The sequence below is a fragment of the Ananas comosus genome, linkage group 3 (assembly GCF_001540865.1).
Source record: "Ananas comosus cultivar F153 linkage group 3, ASM154086v1, whole genome shotgun sequence".
In the NCBI taxonomy this organism is placed as follows: domain Eukaryota; kingdom Viridiplantae; phylum Streptophyta; class Magnoliopsida; order Poales; family Bromeliaceae; genus Ananas; species Ananas comosus.
Genome location: NC_033623.1, coordinates 5,021,811 through 5,038,486, shown reverse-complemented (window position 1 = coordinate 5,038,486; position 16,676 = coordinate 5,021,811). Strand labels below are relative to the sequence as shown.

At 42.4% G+C, this 16,676-nt stretch overlaps 1 long non-coding RNA gene across 1 annotated transcript; it reads left to right on the top strand.

Moving 5' to 3' along the window:
* LOC109708066 lies at nt 14,179-16,000 on the top strand. The gene is made up of 3 exons (XR_002215647.1): nt 14,179-14,204; nt 14,562-14,706; nt 15,752-16,000. It is a non-coding gene; the product is annotated as an uncharacterized LOC109708066 (long non-coding RNA).

Here is a 16,676-nt window from a genome sequence, read left to right as displayed (position 1 = left end):
ATCAAAAACTTAATCTTCAAACATAACAACTGATCTCATCAAGATATAAATTTGATCTAATCAAACTAGATCCTTTTTTTATTTTAAATTGATCTAATAAAATTAAAAAAAATTAAAAAATAAAAAAGAATTTTGCACATCCGTACGGACGCTACAGTATTTTTTTTTTTACTAGAAGCTAAGAATAAATTATTTGATCACTTGATGATTTTTCGAATCAGTAAAAAACGATCTATAAATTGTTCGATCGGCGAAGAACGGTTTAAAATACCCAAATTCATAATTTTAATCTTGAAAAATATGAAGAAGTCTCTGATACCATCGCTAGAAAATTGCGTATGGGAAAAACGCAGCGAAAATAAAATCAAACAAATTTGATTTTGAAAACTTTTGAGATTCGATCTCGAAAATCATGCAATTAGGATCTCTCATGTTCTTTAAGATTAAAGAAGAAAAGTAAGATCGAATCTTTACCTTTGCATGGAAAGATCTTCACCGTAATTTGATTATCGTGGAATTAGGTTCTCTTGAAGCCGCACACGCGTCCGGCCTCTATAGGTTTCCACACGAGGTTGGTGATTTGATCGATGTCCTCACCGAGGTGCTAGCTCCCTTACAAAGGACGTCCTTATTGCTAGAAGATGGAAGAGAGAGGAGAAGAGAGATGACGACTAGGGTTTTCTAAAAACTCCCGTATATTATATAGAGAAATATAATCCTCTTTTTAATGATATAATAACCATTAAGGATAAGTAAGTCCTCTCTTGTAACATTTACACTTTACTACCACTAATTTGTAACAATTACAAATTAGTCCAATTATCAACATATTGACAATTAGGTTCTCCAGCGATTCAATAATCGTGATCTAGCTATCCGATCAATCACAACCTTTTATGTGTGTGACCCCATAGGTTCTATTCTATCTGGTAGTGAGATATATTTTGATCATTATCAACAATATCGCTGAAACTCCTTTCAGTGGATCGGAACAATTCCAACTCAACCCAATGAGAATTATTGATCATCTAGATAATTTTCGTAAGTCTCACAATCCACAAGTGAGACATAGCAGCATGTAGTGACATTTTAGTATAATGGAATACTGAAGCTCTAGGTGCAGTTACCGTGTGATACAGTCCTTCTATCATGAGTTCCGACGAGACGGAGGCCATCGAATAACTCATCAAACCCCATTGTCTGTTATATGTTAAATTTATTCGACTCGAGTTTCTAATATCGGAAACCCTTTTTCGCTATTAACTTTGCCCTGGCCAAGGTCTTCTAAACTTGGTCTTATAAATCACATAGGACTAACGCCCCTATCTACCAGGAGAAATAGATTCTATCTAAGTGGGCACCTTATTCCTACAATGAACCTACTGCAGCCAACATGCACCGCAAGGACCAGAATGGCTAGGGACCAAGTGTATGTACAGTCAAACTACAGTAACCTCATTGTGAATAGCCGAGGCACCGCAGGTCAAAGGACCAGTCACACTACTGCAACATTGAGTAAGTCACTGACGAGTGAGTAGACATCCAAGTGACTTCTTGCGTTGGTCACGCTCGGTACCCTTGTTCTCTAACAACCACCTGCATATTCGCTTCAGTGTCCCCACACTATCGACTCGAGACTCGTCTACCCAAAAAGGGAAGCGACCTATGCACCAATTTCACCGGATCAATCACCGTCCTCGTGATGATCCATTGATCAAGAGCATTTAGAATTAACCACCAATGACACGTCTCAAATTTTCAATTCTTGAGAATATCTGTCATTATCTTATTAATTCCTTAGACGATTCATGGACACATACACAACATGAATAAAAATAAGAACCCAAATTTATTCATAATAATTTAAAGTCAAATACAAATTTATGTCCTAGAAAGAATATATGTATCGGCCTGGTTGGCTTCTACGGCATACATCTAGCACATAGAGCCGAGTTTCGCAAAACTCGAGAGCTGCCCATACCAACACTCAACTAGGTTCTGGTACCTCAAGTCTAGTACCGGTACTCAACACAAATACTATAATTTGTGCAGAATTTGATCTCTGCAGTCCGTTGTTTTACTTATAATGCCTCGAAAACACTCCTAAGCCTTCTAAACCTAGTCAAAATCTTCAGAATAGTGTTAAGAACTATTCTCTTACTAGAACTCTGTAATTTGTAGAAGTTTAATGCGCTACACCGAGGGTATAGATATGACCAAATCCGAGGACTTGTAGTGGTTTGGGGTTTTGGTTGCTCCTGGTTGGAGCATGTGTGCCAAGTCTTAAGTAGGGACTCCGCTAAGTGATTGGGTCTACGCTTGCGAGCGAGAGATATTGCGTGAGAGCGTTGGTCGTGTACAGAAGAACTGAGGGTAGTGACCATAGGAGCGTAGGCTCGGTCATACCGCTCACCTAAATGGATTCACGAACGGAGTGTTGGTGTGGATTCGTCACAAGAACGACATGATGGTGACCCATGGTAGCTGAAAGTAAAGTAAAGTGCTTTTTATGAGACAATGAGCTAGTGGAAAGCCACGTGAAGTTTGGGAACTATGCTCTCAGGTGAACTGGAACTTATGGATGTGTCGAAGTGTGCCATCTCGTTGCAGAGCTGAAATGAATGGTGAGGGCACTCATGATCGAGCGATGCACCGATAAAATTGCTTCTAAGCAATGTCGGTAAAGTAGACTCTTGAATGGCCAGGATGATAGAATGCCACTCTATGGACTTGTTACGACATATTTTGCTATATTAGGATATTATATATTACGACAAATATAAAGTAGGATTATATGGTATGTAATGCTGGTTGTATTGTTATTATAGTAGGCATTATTACTATAGTAGGCTTATCTCTTGTACTATATAATTTCATCAATAGAACTCAAGAGGGTATGCTCTTTTACCCTTTCTTCATGGTATTAGAGTGGGAACCCCAATTTGGGATAACAATCCATAGCCATCATCCACCACAAGTCTCACCTTCTTCCATAGATGCTTTTCTCTTTTGGTATTATATCTTTTCTTATCCTTGGACTTTTATCTCCCCGAGGCTGCTACAGTACCAGCGCTACAGTCTGCTACAGTACCGATGCTACAGTATTGGTGCTACAGTATTATCGCTACAGCGCTGGTGCTACAGTATCATCGCTACAGTAATTTCAGCCTCTATGGTCTGCTACAGTAGTTCTAGCCTCTTTGAGTTTTTTCTTATCTCGTTGGTGCTGCTTGCTGGTGTTGCCTGCTTGATCTCAAGTACTGCGGGTTCATCTCGGGCTCAACTCTAACTCACTTTTCCTCTTTTCTCTAGATTTGTGATTACTTTATCTTTTATTTTCGGATTTGTCTCTCTAATGGTGGATTTTTTTTTCTCTTGGTGGTAACATGTCTTTCTCTTCGAACCTGCTAGTGTTGTATTGTTACTATAGTAGGCTTATCTCTTGTACTATATAATTTCATCAATAGAACCAAGATGGTATGCTCTTTTACCCTTCTTTTAGGACTCTTGTGTGAATCGAGGAGGTCTACCCATATGTAATAGGTAGTGGTGGTGGACCATTCGACTAGTTAGTGCATTCTTATTCGCTCTACACCACAGGAATGAAGGGTAGNGGACTCTTGTGTGAATCGAGGAGGTCTACCCATATGTAATAGGTAGTGGTGGTGGACCATTCGACTAGTTAGTGCATTCTTATTCGCTCTACACCACAGGAATGAAGGGTAGTCCTGATCTGAAGGAAAGTAGTATCCAGTGTCATTAATAAGGTTTGTCGTCTATTGATGACGGTTGGTGACGACACGGGCCTGATAAGCAAAGTATGCGGGCAGTTGTCGGTTATGTGGAAAGGGGCAGTAAATGATTGCCATTCCTGGAAAATGCCACCTGAGAGGAGTAAAATGACTTGGTGTACAAGACAAGATAAGTCCTTCGTATGCCGGATTGTGAGAGATGTTGGAGCGTGTGGAGTTGTTGCATATCGACTTACGCTGCCACCGGAACTTGCGGAAATACATAATGTGTTTCATGTACCACATTCCGCAAGCAAGTTCATGATTGGACCCACATCCTTCGTTATGAGCCGCTTGAGCAACCACGAGAATCGTGAAGCTGCTAAGGAGTGGAAGAGTGCGATCATACCCTCAATTGCTTGAGAAGTCGAGTTGAGCTGTGATTTTAGTTTTGTGGACGAAATTCTTTTAAGGGGTGAAGAGTGTAATATACCGAACTTCTACAATTATGAAGTTTTGATGGGAACTAGCTTAAAAAGCTAATAAAATAGTTCTAGCGAAGTATGAGAGAGTATTCGAGTGTTTTTGGCGCAAACTGGACGCGAAAACGGATTCGAAAAAGTAAAATCTGTCAAAGTGCAGATTTTCTATTGAATACCAGTACTGGAATCTGGATACCGGTACGTAATACAAAATGAGAAAAATGAGCTCTCGGGTTTTGAGGAATCAAACCTGAGCACCGGTACTAAGTTTGTATTGGGTATCGGTACTGGAAACTGAGTACCGGTACGCAGTAGAAAAGTGAGAATCCAACGCTCGAGTTTTGAGGTACTAAAAATTGGGTATCAAAACTGGATGCCCGAGTACGAGTACGCGAACCCAAGTACTGGTACTCAGCTCTACATAATGTTGATTTTGAGGGGTGTTTTAGTAATTTCATGTGGGGGCCTATTTAAGGGGGGGCTCTCTCCTCTTTCTCTGCAGAACACACGCACACACGCACACTGAGAGAAAGAGAGGAGCTCATCTCTCTCACTCTCTTCATTTTCTTCTCCAACTTGGAGATCTTGGTAGAGATCGAACTCGGGAAGCTCGAAGGCGCGGTGAATCAAGCTCTCGAGTGCTTGGTAGCTCAGTGCGCTTTCGACTCGAGGTTCGTTTTTGGGTTAAGAGATTCGGGTTTTTGGTTAAATCCCTTGAAATAAGATTCTAGAGTCCCCTAGATGATTCTATACTTGTTTAATGGATTGGGATATTTTTGGAGGAATTAGAATCTAGGGCTTGGATTTGGGGTTTTTGTCCCTAAGAGGTTTGGAACCAAATTGATCTCACAAATCTCTAATTGAAGGGTAAATCGACACGGGGGCCAACCTTGATTCGGATTACAGCGAGCTTGTGACGTCCAATTAGGAGATATCGCCGGATTTCGTCCATTAGGCTTGGGTTGAACTGCATCAGGCGACGTTGGCCGCGGGAGTCCGATTGCAAGTGTCTACAAGCAATCGGAAGCTTTGTGAGGTGGGTTGTGCTTCACCGAATGACTAGGTTGTTTCCATGTCAAAAGAGTAAAGTCTGGGATTATTGTTTATGCATGTATATAATGGTAGCTTATATGTTGTAAATATGAATACATAAATCATATGTTGTTAGATGATGTTACCTACCACTGGAGGATGATATATGTATGGACAAATCATATGTTGTTGTAAATACGAACATAACATGGGTCGATTAACTTTAAGACGAATTAGAGAACTCGACAAGTGAGAAATCAAGGACTAGATGTTAGGAAATCATGAATCCTAGGTGCGGACAACTAGGATAAGAAAGAACATGATTGGGTATTGAATCTAGTGTCATTGAATATAGGTTGGATAACATAGTGGTAGGAAGACCACTTGGATTGGAATGTCATTGAACCTAGTGTCATTGAACATAGGTTGGAAAGTATAGTGGTAGGATGACCACTTGGACATGTGACTATGAACCTAGAAAGGTGGACAATATAGGGTGTGTGACGAACCCTTGAGACTTTGAAAGTGGATTATGAAATCCCAGGACTTGTGACCATCGACAGTTCTTGGCTGTGGGTGCATGTGGCATGTTCTTCTCTCACCGCAAGAACTTCGAGGGTTATGATTGTGGAAGATTCTTGGCTGCGGGTGTATGTGACATGTTCCTCTCCCACCGGAAGAATCTTCGTGCACTGGGGTGTATGTGGCATGTTCCTCTCCCTATCGGGGATCCCGGCTGTGGGTGTATGTGGCATGTTCCTCTCCTACCGGGGGATCCCGGCTGTGGGTGTATGTGGCATGTTCCGCTCCTACCGGGGGATCCCTGACCGCGGGTGTACGCAGCTTTTTCGCCGCCCGTCGGGCGCTTTAGTCACCAGCTGAGTGAATCGATGGCTAAGGTGCACGTTATGTTCCTCTCCTTAGGCCTGGACATGAGCGGTAGTCCGCTGGTCATTGACTCTAGACCGAGTCGGGTGGTATAGCTTGGCTAAGGTAAAAGAACCTTAGGAGCAGATTGAAAATGAGATGGATAGTGATATAGAAAGTAGAGGAGGATACCTACTTGCATTGATTTCATTATTGCATTTTGTTTAGGCATAAGCATGATGTTTATTAATTTCATAAAGGTGAACTATATGTTATATGTTGGACTAACTTGCTTATGTTGCCTCTTTTGGACCTGGCAGGTCGAGCTCTTCCCTTGGGTGGCCGTACCCACTGAGAACTATATTTATAGTTCTCACCCCTATATTTTTTAGGTTCACACGTGAGCGGTGCGGCGGCGCGAGGAAAAGGCGTAGCTCGATAGATAGCGCCCTACCTTTTGAGACCAGAGATAGATGTACCCTGGATTAGCATAGCATACGGTATAGAAAGGAATGAACAAATTGTAATAAAGTTGATTATATTCGGAAGAATGTAAATGTAAATGTAAATGTAATGTGAAATGTGACGAATGCTTGTAATAGCTTAGTAATTATGTTTGATGCCTTCCTTATGCTATCGGTGTATGAATTATGTTCCTATTGGAAACCACTTGAATTGTACTGATTATGACGCGGACAGGAAAAACTCTGTCCGTTCAGTGGTCTGTTGGCATGTCGAATCCGACCAAAATGGCGGGTCTCGAGGCGTGACAACAAAGAAGAAGGAAATTGAAGATAAAAATACCTTTTGCATGATCCGAGGTAAAATCAAAATGTTGTAGGTGACTCCCTGTGAGTAACGCAAATAGAGCTTGTCAGAAATTGCTCCACGAACGCTTGTAGAGATCTTCAGACATTCCCCATCCTTTCGACCGAAAAGCCATGGGGACAAAGAAATGCTTCAATCAATTCCCTATTGTCGTAATATGATCAGCCTCAGCTGTTGTTTTAGTAGGGGGACGACTAGAAGTGCTTAGAACAGACTAAACTGCTGAGCATGTAAACTTGGATCAGGTCTTCAGCCGGAAGTGAAAATCACGCGCAGCCAAAAAGGAGTATATCAAACTTTGGTGTGCTTGCTGATATTGGACGAAGCCCTCTGGCTCTAGACATCTTCAAATCTTGTGACAAACCAGGATGGACAAGTTCTTCATTTCATGAAGGGCGCCCAGTTAATAAGAGGTTGGGTATCTTTAGTGTAAAAGGTCTGAAAATAAGACAGAAAATCCAAGGGCCGCTCTAAGGAAAGTGGTTTCGTAACAACCCAGCCCACTAGCAACAATAACTCGTTCGGCCCAACCACTAGCCCAAAATGCTTAAGCCCAGTTATTATTACTAGTGTTTAAGTCTCTTATATACCTAATTACATCCCCATTCATATCTTGTGTGGGATTATTGGGTGTGACAGACTCCCCCTGTTAAGGCCCTGACATCCTCGTCAGTCTAATCACACACAAAGCCCAAGATCACTAGGTGATGTGAGACTCGTCTCACTAGCCTTGTCATCCAGACCCTGGCTCAGCCGAGTGTAATATACCGAACTTCTATAGCTTTGAAGTTTCGGTGGATGCTAGAGGTCATTGGAATCATCTCGGTGAAGTTCTGGAGCATTCAGGTGCTTCGGTGCGCATAGGTGCAAAAACGGAACCCGAAAGGCTATGTTGGACCATGGACTAAATCCGGCAAAGGCGTGGATGAAAAGATGGTTTAAATACACTCGAAATTATGTTTTGAGAGTCTCGGTCCGATTTGAGATGAATCGGAGGTCATACGAATAAAAACAAGCGAAAATGGAGAAGAAACGGAAAAGGCTGAAATTTGGCTAAGTCTGGAAATCTGGACTTACGGGGATGGGTCCCTCGGCGAGGGACAGGTCCCTGAGGGACCGGTCCCTCATGCAAGGACCGGTCCCCGTAGCCTGAAAATGCCCTGCGCGGGCTGTGTACAAGAAGCATTGTTTGAGGGGTTTTATGCAATTTGGCCATGAGTTGAGTATATATGAGAGGTTAGGGCTCACTCCCTCTCATCTCTCTCACCATTTGCAACCCAACACACCTCTCTCTCTCTAGATGCTCTCTCTCTCTCTCTCTAGAAGTGGATCAAAAGGAGGAAAGATTGGTGGAGAAGAAGGCTAAGGAGTGGATCTTCATCCTCTTCATCTCCTACCTTGGCCATTGAAGCAAGCTTTGAGGTAAGCTTGTTGGAGCTTTAATGGTAGATCTTTAGGGTTAAGTTCTTATACTCTAAAGATGGTTTTAGTAGAATCCTAGCATGCCAAATAGATGATAAATGCATGATTCATGAAGTTAAATGATGGATTTTTGCATAGTAGCATCTAGGGCTCCAAAAAGGGAGTTTTTTGTAATTGTAGGGGTTTGATCTAAATTGGACCCATGTAAACCTAATTGCTAGGTATACGAACGCGTTGGCGAAGTCGGCTCGGCAATTCGTCGAGCCTACGCGAAGATATTGAAGAAACGAACGTTCGGAGCTTCGTTTCCGCCTGTAGGGCCGAGGCGACGTCCAAAAATCATGAAAACGGAACCCGGGCAACGTGGCAAGTAAACGAAGACCCTTTTTAACCGTGGCTGCGAAGCGATACACGGTTGATGAGCGATTGCAGAATCGGGCTAAATCGGATACCGAGTGCCGCGGGCGGCCAATTGCAAGTGACTACAAGCAATTGGAATGCGTTAAGAGGTGGGTTGTGCTCACTGAAGTGATTAGGTCGCTTTCCATGCCAAAGTGTAGTGTGTTCACTATTGATGCATGGTGGTAGTAAAATGCTAAGTAAGAATGCATGATAAAGAAGTTAATAAATGAATGCATGTGATAGATGCTAAATAATGCATATGATATGTGCCAAGTAATGAACGTACAAGATGTATGCTAAGGAATGCATGTTGTCATAATATGAAATGCTAAAAGAATGCATATTGACATAATATAAGAATGCTAAGTAAATGCATGTTGACACGTTATAGAAATGTTAGATGAGAGATGAGTTAAATGCTAATTGTATGTATGAGATGTATGTTAAATAAATACATGAGCTAGATGCATTAGCTAGATAATATATAAGTGCATGATTGAGATGCTAATAAAGAATGTATGCATGATGACATATTACGAGAATATGCTAGTATGATATGAATGTTGAATTGAGTCAATGAACTCTAAGTGTAATTAAAGAACTCGACAAGTGTGGCATGTCAAATATGATTCCTAGGTATGGACATCTAAGAAAACAAGAACATGAGTGGCATTCAAATCTAGTGTTATTTAACATAGATGAATGATGAGTGGCATGGAACCTAGTGACATTGAACATAGGTTGATAATGAAACCTAGAGTTAAATAAACCTAGGTGAGTGGCATTGAACCTAGAGTCAAGAAACCTAGGTTATGAATATAGAGACATTGAACCTAGAGTCAAATGAACCTAGATAATAAAAAACAACGAACCTAGTGTTAATGAACCTAGGCTATGAGCATAGTGACAACGAACCTAATGTATTAAACTTAGGTTGAGTAATGACTTGGACCTAGATATAGGTCAACATTATAGGGTGAGACCAACCCTTGAGCTAAGTAAAGTGGATTCCGGCATCCCGGCTGCGAGTGCAGCGGCTGCTAGTGCAGCATATGAGCTCGATAGTTCTTGGCTGTGGGTACATGTGGCATGTTCTTCTCCCACCGGAAGAACTTCGAGGATTGTGATTGAGCAAGGACCATGAGCGCTAGGGTGTATGTGGCATGTTCCTCTCCTTATCAGGGATCTCGACTGCGGGTGTATGCGGCATGTTCCTCTCCCACCGGGAGATCCCTGACCAAGGTGTACGTAGCTCTGGGCGACCCGTTGGGCGATGTGGTTTGTGGATTGAAGGCTGAGGTGTATGTGAGAGTTCCTTTACCTTGAGCCGGACAAAGCGCAAATTATTCGCAGTTGATTTACTCAAGACCGAGTCGAGTGGCATAGTTGGCTAAGGTAAAGTAATCTTAGGAAAGAATGGCAAATAAGCTTAATATGGCTAAGGTGCGAGTACCCTTAGTAAAGAGTAAAGAATAACGAACGGCTAATGTTAAAGAATAGCTAGAATAAAGAATAACGAACGGTTAATGTTAAAGAATAGCAAATTCTAAAGAATAGCTAATAATGTAAAGAATGATTAACGATAAAGAATGGCTAACGAGTAAAGAATGGCTAAGAATAAAGAGTAGAATCGATTAATCTACTTATATGAGTTGCATGATTTGCATATTGCATGTTGTGAGGCATGAACATGGTAATTGTTAGTTGCATAATTATATATCTGTGGATATTTGTTGGACTAACATGTTGCGGTGCCTCCTTTGGACCTGGTGGGTCGAGCTCTTCCCTTGGGTGGCCATACCCACTGGGAAATATGGACAATAGTTCTCACCCCCGTGTTATTTTAGGGGTACAAGTTCACATGCGAGCGGCGTGGCGACGCGAAGAAAGGGCGTAGCTCCGTAGTTAGCGCCCTACCACGAATACCAGATAGCAGTATCCTGAGTCGGCTAGTTAGGGGTATAAAAATGAAAAGAACCAAGTTGTATTAATATTGAAAGAACTTGATTGTATATTGGAAGTTGAGAATCAATGTAATGTAAAATGTGATGTAAAATGTATGTGAGTTGAATGCCTGTAATAGCATAAATGTAATTATGTTTTCGATACCTTCCTTATGCAATCTTTGTTGTATGCTGTTCCTGGTTGAAACCTCGCGCATTATATGATTGCGACGCCTTGAACGTACAGGGAAGACTCTGTCCGAGGAACAGGGAAAACCTTGTCCATTCGGCGGTCTGTTGGCGTGCCCGAACTGGCCAAAGAGGTGGGCTCGAGGCGTGACACCGAGGCTCGCCACACATTTCTGGCTGGTGAACTGGCTCTAATACCAAATGTAACGACCCAGCCCACTAGCAATAATAACTCGTTGGGCCTAAACACCGACCCAAAATGCTTAAGCCCAGTTATTATTACTAGTGTCTAAGTTTCTTATATACCTAATCACATCTCCATTCATATCCAATGTGGGATTATTGGAGTGTGACAGGTTTCGGACAGCCGAGGGCTAGTCCATAAGTACTGAACTGAGGAGTTGAATTTTGGTTAAGCAGAGTTCGGCACAAAATAGGAAAGTAGAGCTGCAGGCAAAGCTGAAGAAATCACAAAATCTTGCAGCTAGAACTGATGATTACACCGCTCTTCTTCTAGGGCAGCGGTCTTATTGACTCAAAAATTTCTTGGTAGAGAAAAGAAAAAGTATGGACCGAGCGCTGCTTTCTCACCGTTGGCTAACACGTCAGTGATTGGCACAAGTCTTGGTTGATATCTTGTGACTAAATACAAAAGAGATTGTGGGGCCAATAAAGAAGAAAAGCAGTATATTCTTCCTTGGTAACTGAGGTAGAACCCTGCCCTGCGAACCGCTTTATGAATTTGGTATAGGCGAGATCTACTTTTGGATCCAAGATGGTGTCAAACTCCGCCACGCCGTTGGGTTCAAAAGCCAAGGATAAGACGATCCTGTGGAGGGGAAGGCTGATGATCGTAGCCGCATCAAATAGGGTTGGGGTAAAGGGCCCTGGCCAAAAGAAGAAGGTGTTAGAGACCAAGAATCAGAAACATAAGGCCACGCTAGGAGGAGGTTGTCGACTTGAAGAGGAGTTCTCGAAAGATGAATTACATCGAAAATCCCAATGCCATGCCATAAGTTAGCAAAAACTCCCTCTACTCGATCTAGCCAAGCGAGATAGGTATCGCAGATGGTAGGCCAAGTGCGGAGACTCCTTTCTGGCGATTTAGAAGAAAATTAGGATTGGTAATGGATGATGTCTGCCATCAAAGGAATGCCTTCCTCTGAAAAAGGAAAAACATACTCATCAGGGTGCCTCACGAAAGAAGGGCCGAGGATAAAGCAAGAAAGGTGGCTTCAAGAGGCTAAAATTGACATTAAAAGATGAAGGAAAAAGAGAAACGCAAGTGAGAGCCATTAAAGCAGGATGCCGAGAAAAGATACCCAAAGGAAGAAAAGGGAGACTCGGAGTCTAGAAGAAGGTAAAAGAGATGAAGCGGCTATGAGAAGACGGAGTGATGCTACCAAAGAAGGTTTTGAAAAGGTTTTAATGACGATGGTGGCAAGTGGTAAAGGGCTTAGTGGTTGGTACCCGAGGTCCCAAGTTCGAAGCTTAGTTGCTTTAAGTATATTTCTAAAAGAAATAAATAAAGCGGATAGCATACTACCTTCCTCTAAAAAAAAATGATGACTACAACATTTAATACCCTATTTAATTTTCCAAATAAGGCTAAAGGGCACAAATAATCATAGCCGTCGAAGAAGAAATTAAGTACGAAATGACCAAAAGTTGTGGTCAATCGAGGCCGCCAGATTAAGCAATAACATGCAATGTGACCATAATGAATGGTAAACCTCGACCGATTGATCAAGTTGCAGTTGATCTCAACTGCCAATTGAGCACCGTCAGTCATCTGAACATCCATTCGGAAGACTGCCGGGAGGGGGCATTGTTGGTGTCACAAAAGTGACGCCACGTGGTAGGCAGCTTGGTCCACATGACCAGCTGACATGGACAAGTCAGAAGATGGCACGTGGTATACCGGGAGTCGAGAAAGAACTGCCCAAAATCAGCAAGGTTTGGGCGGGAATGGTTAAGGATATGGATAGGAGATGTCGTAGCCAGCAAGCAACTCGCCCCAGTGCATCCCTGAAAAATAGGGGACGTGGCCGAACTACCCTCCACGACGCCATTCAATAACCGCAGACGGAAAACAGATTACTACAAATAGGAAAAATGCATATGCAAGAATGGTCTTCACACGAACAAGAGACTAGAGCAATTGCAATTTCTTTCAATTCCAGCATTTATAGGTTTCTAGTAGTTTTACAACCTTTCTTTTCCTGTCATTTAAGAGCTTTGTTAGGAGTAGTCAGCACAATTTAAGAGCTTTCGTAAGATTAGAGCTTATTCCCTATAATTTCTGTAATCGCACCGTTCCAATCAATATAATTAGTTTAGTTGTTTCAGTTGAGCTTGCCTTTTGGTTCATTTGCGAATAGTTAGTGAAGAAATCCGTTTGAGCTGATCCCTCAACTAAGTCGTTTGAATTGATAGTGGCGCATTCAAAGGTCAATTCAAGAGCCGATCCATATTCCAAGGGAGCGGCAGACTTGGTCAACGACTTGATCCGGTCAATATTATCTCAAATTTCTTTCATAACATAACACACACACACACACACACACACACAGATATATATATATATATATATATTGTAAGATATCGAAATCCGACGATATTGGCTAACTTTGGCCAAATGGGCCGAAGTGGGCGATTAAACGATTTGGACAAGTTCCATTCGGTATTTCAACATGTTTGGAAGAGTAAAAATGAATTCCAAAAGTGTTGGAATAGTATTAGCGTTGTTGGACGCGAAAAGAAATCAAAACGGAGTGAAAAACAGCATTCTGGAGCTGTTGTACCGGTACAAGGGTGATGGCTGTACCGGTACAACCATCGCAGCCAGGCTGCGTAATCTCGGGTTCGAAGGCTTCAGGCGCTGTACCGGTACAAGGCTGGCTTGTACCGGTACAAGCTCTGCGAAACAGGTTAACCCGAGGCTCGGTTTTCGCTCGGTATAAGACCTTGTACCGGTACAAGGTCCCGTGTACCGGTACAAGGGCGCGCAGGCTGCGGGTTAAGTTGCAAAATTTGATAAATGGAGGGCTTATTAGCATCTTGTTACAATAGAGGACTTAACCCCCCTCTCTCACAGCAATCTCCTCTCACTCTCTCCTCAGCTCACTCTCTCTCTAGCTCCCTCTCTCTCTCTAACCGGTTGAAGAGAAAAGGAAGGAGAAGAAAAAGAGAAGGAAAAAGAAGGAAAAAGAGAGGAAGAAAAGGAAGGAGAAGAAGGAGAAGAAGGTTTGGAAGCTCTTCTTCATCTCGTTCTTGGCCTAGGGCTTGCTTTGGAGCAAACCCTAGAGGTAAGCCTAAACCCTAAACATGAGATTTCTAGGGTTTGTAGGTTTTGTTGCTTTTAATGGTTCAAATGGAACCTAATGAGTTTAGAGATGATGGATCTAGCTCACATTGAGGCTAGCATCCATGGTTTTCCTCATAGATGCTAAACCTAGGTTTTAGAAAGGGTTATGTTGCTTAAGAATGGTTTAAATGGAAACCATTGAAGCTTAAGAGAAGGTTCAATCCCAAATTTGGAGCTTGAAACCATGATTTCTCTATTGTTGCTAAACCTAGGGTTAGATTTGGGGTTTTTGGAAATATAAGGGTTTGATCTCTTTTGAGGGGTTAGAAACCTAATTGCTATGCTTATAAACGCGTAGGCGAAGACGGTTCGTCGATCCGACAAGTGGGTGCGAAGATATCGCCATTTGTTGTGCTAAGGGGTTAAAGCTAACCCAACAAAAATTAAGCGGCGACAAGACTAGCACGAGAACGCGTCTCGGAGTGTTTTCGGCATCACCCAAGGTGGGGGAGTGCCATCCCGAAGTCATCGGGCAACCTTCTATGTCTAAGTTTAAAGTTGATCTATTGCATCTTGCTTATGTTCATATAGGGTTAGAAAATGATTATTGTTGCTTATACTTGCATGCTAGTAGTTCAATAAATATATTTTGCTTGGTTGGTTATGATCTAGTATGCATGATGATTGTTGATGAAAACTACATGTTGAGAATCTAGACCCTATATGAGATGATTAATGCTTATGTTGCTAAAGAACTAGTATGATGAAACTAGTGTTGATAATGAGTCAAATTGACGAGTGGCATCTAGTTTAGAAAACTATGACAAGTGGCATCTAGTTAGAAAAACTATGATGAATGACATTGTTGATGTTTCCTTGAGATGATCACATTAGTGTAGTTGAGACACTATGAGATTGGGTACATGTATACCTTGCTTCCATGATGATATTACCCTCAAAGGGTTGTTGTTGTTGCTCGTGAGATGATCTTGCTCACATTGCCTGTCTGCGCTTGGTGGGGTCGCTCCCCTCAAGTTGTGCGCTCCGGAGTTTGGTCACTAGAGAGGCAGCCCTGCTCGCTGCTCGGATAGCCGCTTGTTATCCGCAGGCGTACTCGGGGATAGTCCAGCTTGACATCCCTAGGAGATTGATATGTGAGCCTTGCTTGTGAACCTTGTGTTCGCTTGAGGATTGGGTTACCCATTGAGTCTTACCCATGATTGATATTCATAGTAGCTATTCATTGTTCATATCGGCTTATTTGCTTACCTAGTAGCATGTTTATAGCTTACTATGATAGCTGTTGTAGATGTTGATAGTTGCTTACCCACCAGCTTTACTTATTGTTCATGCATTCATGATTCCAGATTGAGGCATAGCTTGATATAGTTGTTACATACTGCTTTCAGTTTAGCTCAGTTTTACATATATTGCATATATATCTCTCTATGCCTGCTTGAGACCTAGTGGGTAGATCGGCGGAGTCGGCGGCCGAACCCACTGGGAACTATTCGTAGTTCTCACCCCCGTGTGGCTTTGGGGGTACAGGTACACAGGACAGCGGGCCTTCGGCAATGGATCGTGGTAAGGGCATAGCGCCCTAGCTTTTGGTAGATAGCCTACCTTACCTACTTGCATTAGCTCTATACCCTGTACTTTTGGTTATGTTTTGAGAGTAGATGTTGTATAGGGTGAGGTTTTGGAGAGTTCATGATGTATATTCATTTGAGAAAAGAATGCAAGTTGTATTAAATGATTAAAGTTTAAAATGTTATCGAAAGAGGTTAAATGTTTCAATGAGGTCTCAATTAGCTAAGTTTCTCTCTTTTGTATACTTGTATGGTTTTACTTGTATCGCTTGCTCTAGTTGGTTGTAGCACTGTTTGTGCTCTCGTTCATCGTTGTTTGATTGTGTATGTATCAAATTGTATTCCTGGGACTTGTTGTTACACTAATCTGTTGCTTAGGCCTTGGGGCGGACAGGGAAACCCGTCTTTCGGCGGTCGCGGCTGGCGGCGCCCGAACCGTGCCAAGATTGGTACGGTTTCGGGGCGGGCGGCGTGACAGTTTAGTGTATCCAGAGCGATTTTTAGAGCAACGCAAAAGACGAGAGTCTAGGATGAACGCTAGGAGACTCTAGGTTGGTTAACCCTAAAGGGCTATAGGTGCGTGATGCGACGTGAAACCCAATGACGGCGGCGGACCGCCCTAATGATTGGGTTGGACATGGTGTTGTACTCTAAGTTATGACTAGAAGGATTCAATGTGGTATTACTTTTTGGCTTAAGGTTATTCGTGTTGCGCGGCCGCAACACGGATGCTGAGAAGTCGTGAATTAAGACAACTTGCAAGCTTACGCGGCCTGATTTATGTTTTAATCGTTATTTTCGGCAAATTACGAGTGAACGTTGTTGAGTTAAGTAATTAACGCAACTGGTTGTGCGGTTTCAGAGCTAATGGCACCAACAGAGAC